General features: G+C 33.1%; 1 pseudogene; it reads right to left on the bottom strand.

Moving 5' to 3' along the window:
• LOC134684613 (cytochrome P450 2E1-like) lies at positions 1-7,398 on the bottom strand (annotated as a pseudogene).

Genomic DNA, 7,398 nt, shown 5'->3' with positions numbered 1-7,398 from the left:
GTCAATCAGCAGGTTATAATCTCAATGATAAATATGGCATATTCTAATGCAACAACGTTTGTAACGTTCATATTGATTGGATAACGTCACTTATTTACATGGCATCAATTGACCATTGATGCTATGGGACGTACGCGCAAGCGCAGACGGCATATGACAGATTTTAAAAACATGTATTAACGTTGTCTTCTGTCAGTTTCATTAAAATGGAGATAACAATATTGTATTTTAAACTCCGACGGCATCAAATGGGGATTTGATGGTCGCAAATACCCGTTTACTGTCTCCGCTAACGCGTCGCCAGTAAACTTAATTTGCGACCATCAAATCCCCAATTGATGCCGTCGGAGCTTAAAATACAATACAGTTATCTCCTAATTCTCTTTAGAATATAAGTATTTAACTAATCTTATTGTTATCATCATTGTTTACAATATATATATACAAACACAGTCCGACTATATTTTATAAACGAGCAGTTAATAGATATATTAGCGATCCTAATTATTGTGTAGGGATAGCTCGAAACTTATACGGTTGAGGAGTGTTTAGTATTCCCCTTGCTGGATCAACAGGGGGTGAATTCTCTCCTTCCACTGGCAAAAACTCAAAACGTTGAACCATGGATGTTAGATAAAGGAATAACTCCATTCTTGCCAAGGATTCACCGGGACACACTCGTCGTCCTAAAATTAGAAAACGATTTTATATAAACAAAGGAACAGGAAAATATGCTCAAATACAGCCATTTACGCCAATGGGCTAAATGTTATCAAGTTTTGCAGTATAATATAGTGTAATATAGTGTAACAAGTCAGGAGTCTGGTAGTTGTTCGTTTATGTTTGTTGGCGTTTGTATTTGTTGCACTTGAGAGTTTCTGTTGTTTCTTTTTTTCCCTTATAGTAGGTTGTGTTTCCCTCCTTTTTAGTTATTAAGCCAGATTCATTTCCCTTAATCGGTTTATGAAATTTGAAATGCGGTAATCTACTGTTGCCTTTATTTGTAGCAATTAATTATTTCTTTTATTCTGTTGTTTTCTTCTTATAGTTGATGTGTTTACCTCGGTTTTGGTTTGTCACACTGATTTGTTTTATCTTATTCCATATATGCTACTGATGCCATTTAATTATCGAGGAAATAGAATTTGAAAACTTAACTCTTGATTATATTGAAAAGTTAGTACTTCTGCTATGTACAATATATTTACATTCTGTGAACATACATGAAGTGATTTTTTTTCTGTTTACAGAGCAAAAAACAGTCTTGAACGCTTAAGGTGTTGATGTCGTCTGGTTTACTTTACGCGACAATATTTCATGCTCAATTAAGACAAGAACCGAATAATATAAACGTGATAAGGTATGATATTAAAATTTCGTCGTCTGTAAGCGAAAATTCTAACTCGCACTGGATAAAGAGGTTACTAGTATTAACTGTAGATAGATATAATTTGGCTTTAGGACAGATAACCACCAAAGAAATGGATGTGGTACATATTTAGTTAAACTAATCATAAACAATCCAATATAGTAACATACCCAATGAGAAGGTAGCAATCTTGTCTTGATTGCACAAGTTTCCTTTCTCATCTATGAAACGTTCAGGTTTGAAGACCTGGCTCTCTGGAAACCACGTCTCATCAAAAGCAACAGAGTCCAAACATGGTATGATGACACTACCCTTTGGTATCACATATTCATCTTTGTAAATAATTTCTTCTGACACAAGATGAGGCAGAGACAGTGGTGCGATGTTACCAAACCGTAAAGCTTCAAGGATGACTGCCTCACAATATGGCATTTTAGGTTTGTCGGTAAGTGTTGGAAGTCGTCAAGATCCAACAACTTCTTCGATTTCTTGTCTCATTTTATTTTGCACTGTTATATTGTTAAGTAACAGCAAAATCGTCCATTTTATCACCGTAGCTGTGGTCTCGGTACCCCCTCCAAAAACATCTGTTAGTACGGAAGCCAGTTGGTCCTCTAAAAAAAAAAAATCATTTTATAAATTTCATTTGTCCAAAGCGCTTTCTTTTATAATTTGAAAACCTAGGATGTATAAAAACCGAAATACACAAATAAGACACAGGGCCTAAAGAGAATACTTGAAATCTTCTAAAGTCAACGTTTCCTTAGAGAGGTTGTTGTAACCGCAATTTCTAAATATTGTGTAACTCCAATAACATAACAGTTATGCCATGCATATTTTCTGATGCATCGCTCTTGAAGTAAGTTTGAGAAAAGCGCTTTGGTTACAACATATGCTAAAATGTCCATTGTTTCATAGTTGAACACATATATGACAAAGTCCATTATCAGTAACGTAATCGTGACGTCACAATAAAGAAAAATTCAGTGATAAAATTCTTTAAAATTTTAACAGTTTTCCGAATTATTAACAGTTGCGTCACCTTTCGCCCACAATTGTTTTTTTTTTCTGAAATATTATTGATATACTATCTTCTTTACTTTTGATAAAAATTACAAAGGGCGAGGGGTAGCACTAGTCTGCGAACCTGACACAATATTCTCAATACCGTTAACGGACTTCCGTGCACTGCAATCTGTTCATTTTAGACTGTGTATAAGTTAGATATGTGATTTAGAATGTTATGAATCAAATACGATCAATACGAGAGTTGAGTCGAATCGGTGAATATGATTGTGACAGCTGGTGCCCCATTATGGCGAATATATTTATAAATATGAAGCAGATATACAATTTTCTTTTAAAACTTTCAACTATCATACATTTAGCAATGCAGTATATTTACATTATATTCGAAGTTTAAACAGAACAGTTTTACACAGTCATTTACTTGGATTCCTGGCTCTACTTCTTATTTATAAGATTAACAGTGAAAAGAAAGAAAACTTTTTTTTTACTATGGATATTAATTTGTCTTGTGATCACGAAAAAACTTTGTCCAAGTTTCGAAAAGTTCCATTATAAGGCATTTCAAAGTTCCTTATGGATAACAAAAAATAGAGGCTCTGTCTTGCTCGTCTGGTATTGTATCTACAATTAATGAATAAATCAATGCAACTGTTATACTTTTGTATTAGTTGCAGAGATATAAGCCAAAATCTGTATTTTACATTAAGTGCTTTTTTTTAGGCCATGTCTGTTATGTTGGTTGGTTAGCAGGGTCATCGGACATATTTTACAAACTAGATACCATAATTATGATATGGCCAAGTTTGGTTAAATTTGTCTCAGTTGTTTCAGAAAAAGTCTTTTGTAAAAGATCACAAAAATTTACGAAAAACATTAAAGATTAAAGATTGACTTTAAAGGGCAATAAGTCATCATGGGGTCAATTGATCATTTTGGTCATGCTTGACTTATTTGTAGATCTTACTTTGCTGTACATTATTGCAATAAACAGTATACATGTATCTCTATCTAAAATGATATTCAAGATAATAACAAAAAAATGCCAAAAATCCTTAAAATTACCTATTTTCTAACTGATGAATGTTTTTTCTGTCAAATTGCTCTTAACGCGTTAGTTTCAGGTATATAAGGCAAAATCTACAGTTTAACCCTATGCTCTATTTCAGCCATGGTGGCTATCTTGTTTGGTTAGCCGGGTCATCGGACAATTTTTATAAAACCAGATACTCTAATGATAATTCTGGCAAAGGTCGGCTAAATTTGGTTCAATAGTTTTAGATGAGAATTTTTTGTAAAAGTTAATGACAGATGACGGACGTCGGACGACATGTGATGAGAAAAGCTAATTGGGCCCTTTGGGCAGGTGATCTTCAAACGTATCACACAAGCTTAACGTTGAAGACATTGAAGTTGACGCTGTCGATGACGGCATTATGTAAAATCGATGTTTTCGCTTCCAACACTTTCGTTGCAAACTGCATAAAATGGACGTTTTAAATAATTTTACAGCTTTTAACTAATTTTCCAATGATGTTGAGGTTTATTTTTCACATTGCGCCGAGCTCGCTGTCCCTAATTAGCTATTGTAGATAAAATTTCTGATAAATATTACACAAATATATAAGATTTATACCGTTTAACAAGTCACTTGTACTTCTTTCTTGCATTTTTATCTCCTTCAAGTACACGTCTATGAAGTCTCGGATATTTGTTTCATCGTAGGTACGTTTGTGCTCTTGGATTTCATTTCTGAAGTAATCGATGAGTATATCTAGTTTAAGTGTATCAGCTTTAACTCCAAAAAAATCCCCTGGAAGATTTGCTAGCCAGGGCATAAAATTAACTGGTCCGTTCAATGCTGGACTCGTTGTTATCTGGTTAGTGATGTGTAAAAATTCACAAAATTTTGGATCTTTGTAATCAAAGCGTTTTCCGAGAACAATTTGCATTAAACTATTCGCTGCACTTGCATTTAGTATTCCTTCCAAAGCAAGGGGTTTTCCTTTATGCTCCTGTATCCATTGTAAAAATGGGTTCAATTCATCAATGATGCTCGATTCAAAACTTTTTTTTCCAAACCCAAACTCCCGTAATTTGGATATGGTGAAAGCTCTCTGTGTCTTCCAGTTTGGGCCATTTGAGCCTACAATTCCTAAAAAACGAAAAACGTAATCAATCAAACTTGATGCCTCGTATTGTCAATTCTTATGTACGTAAATTAGTACTTACACCATGTATGTTACAATGACAATTAAAGATTCGTTGACAAACATCGTATTTACAATTTATAGTCCTGAATATTCGCAAACCAATTTTAGCTGTTTGTCAAGCTATCATTAATTATTCAATTAAAAAAAAATATAATGCTGTATGGATCCTTTTAGATGCTTTTCAATATACGAATAAAAAAGAAGACATCTTTATACTTTTTAATCATTATACTTTCGTTGAGAAATTGTATCTACAAAAAGGAAACAAAATGTGATTTACATTTAGGGAAACATTGTTAAAATATTACTATAAGCAGATGGACTAGCCATGACAATTTGTTATACAAACTCCCAATAGTACATCGTCATGTTTATTATTATGTTCTGTGTTTCAAAAAGAATTTTACAATTTTTCTGTCGAATGTGTTCTTGCTCTTCTATAAGATACAAGTTTTACGTGCCGCCCCTTTACTACTAGTACTTAAACTGATTCTTAGTTGGTATGATTAAAAACTTTCATATCGAGCCTTTTTAGCTGACTATGCGGTATGAGCTTTGCTCGTTGTTGAAGGCCGTGTGGTGACCTATAGTTGTTAATGTCTGTGTCATTTTGGTCTCTTGTGGACAGTTGTCTTATTGGCAATCATACCAGATCTTCTTCTTTTTTATATTTATTGAACAAGATTACTGATATTAGTGATTGATGTTTTTTTTCACTACATGGTCTGGTCCCAATAAAAGTAGCCATATAATGAAATATCGAAGGTTTTTATGCTAAAACATTTGCTAAATCGAGGAGGAATTCCTATGTGTTTCAACTATGGTTAAGCTGTCAGGTATTATTCATAATAAAAGATTTATGTTTATCCCAAACTAACCTAAGAGCAGAATACTTTCTACAAAGAGTACAAAACCAAAAGAAATAAAAAGTAAAACCGTTTTTTTTCTTTCAATAGAACAGAGAATGAAAACAGGGAATATATTGTAGAGACAACAGCTTGACTAATAAAGAGCCGAAAACAGTCCAAGCATACCAATATGTTCGGAGCAGAGCTGTATCTAGCCCTATGCGTCAAATAGGAAACAATCCCACCAAAGAGCAGAAAACAGTCCATGGAGAATGGTATTCAACACAGCGAGAAAATTCAACACAGAAGCGGGCTTCAGCTGGTCCCATACAATAATGTTTACTTGTTCAAAGAAAATGGACGCCACACTACTACTTTATTCTAAAACATGTGAATGAATCAAAGTAGAAAAAAAACTCCTTAAAACATGACTTATAAAGGCTAGATGTGCCTGCCTTTGGACAGTCGCAAAATTCCAGCGTGGCCAAGAATGTTGTCGAGATCTCAACCATTCATTATACCTCTAAGCTGTATCATGCCAACAATTTGTTTAAGAATAAATGTGTTTATTTCCAATGCAAAGACTCTATGAGTGAATCAATGTTAAATCCCCAAAATGTCAACTTTAATGACTTGACACCAGTATTGTATGTATACTCCTTCCAAATAAGTCTGAATTAAAGGTAAGCTTTTGAGGTAAGTGACGATATTTGACGAAAAATTTGAAATAATGTAAGATGTCTGTATGTTTTGTTTATATTTGATAACCATGTCCTTGTAGCAATGAGAACTATACATAAGATAACTTGGAATGTAGGTAAGAGTCACATAATGAATTGTTTCAACAACAACAAACACTACCACTTTATATACTCTTTGCAAAAATATTTATTTTTTAGAAAAGTGGTGTTTATAATTATGCTTTATTTGTTTTCTTTGACTAAGTAAATTTTCTGCCACGAAGTATTGAAATGCATCAAACACGTAATCATGGTTATAGAAATAAGTTGCATTGAAATTGATTTGTTCGTCTTATTACTTTGATATCATATTTTTTAACACAAAACAAGTAGTAAAATATATAGTGGAGCGAAAATATCAGCATCTTTTACCACATAGTGAGACTCTGACCGTAATTGAATGATGTCGGGTAATTTATCGAACATCATGAAGTTTTATATTACGGCTAGTATAACATAAAGTTTATTTTAAAGTACTTTATTTCCATGTAATATTGAATGTATTGTGTTTTATGTATATGTATATCAAATTCTTGTGATCTTATAAATAAACTAAACAGTAGTTCATGCAGATTGACGAGCATTGTCCTCAAATTATAATAATATGTATTTTCTTACCTTTATTCTTAAATATATTGATGGCGTAAAGCGGCGTCCTGTTTGAAGTAAATTCCCCATTCTTAACAAATATTTCTCTAAGATTTTCCTTTCCATTGACAACAACTACCCAGTATGATCCTAGAGACAGATAATATATATCACCATATTTCTTTCGGAGAGAACGGAACACGTTCACGGTATTTTTACCATCCCCTAAATCGAGAATATTTCCAATTATTGGCAGAGGAGATGGTCCAGGTGGTAGTGATGCTGGTTTCTGTTGTATTAACAACAACAACAACAAATCATAAACTAATATTGAAATTAATAAATCAACTACCCCAAAGTTATAACCACGCACGAAACCGAATACACAACAGATGCACACAAGAATGACGAGTTTAATCAAATGTGATGTTTTTACGTATTTTAGATTTACATAAATAAGAAGTGTAACTAAAATCAAGAAAATAGAATCTAATATTCCAATGTTGATCATATTTTAAGCAATTGCTTTTCTTTCTCGTACAGCCATGTACTATGTGAACGAAGAGCTAGTTTTAACATGAACTAGTAAACAGACAAAATATAATGTCCCAGAT

The sequence above is a fragment of the Mytilus trossulus genome, chromosome 9 (assembly GCF_036588685.1).
Source record: "Mytilus trossulus isolate FHL-02 chromosome 9, PNRI_Mtr1.1.1.hap1, whole genome shotgun sequence".
Classification (NCBI taxonomy): Eukaryota; Metazoa; Mollusca; class Bivalvia; order Mytilida; family Mytilidae; genus Mytilus; species Mytilus trossulus.
Note: the sequence above shows the minus strand (reverse complement) of the source record. Positions and strands in the feature narration are given on the sequence as shown.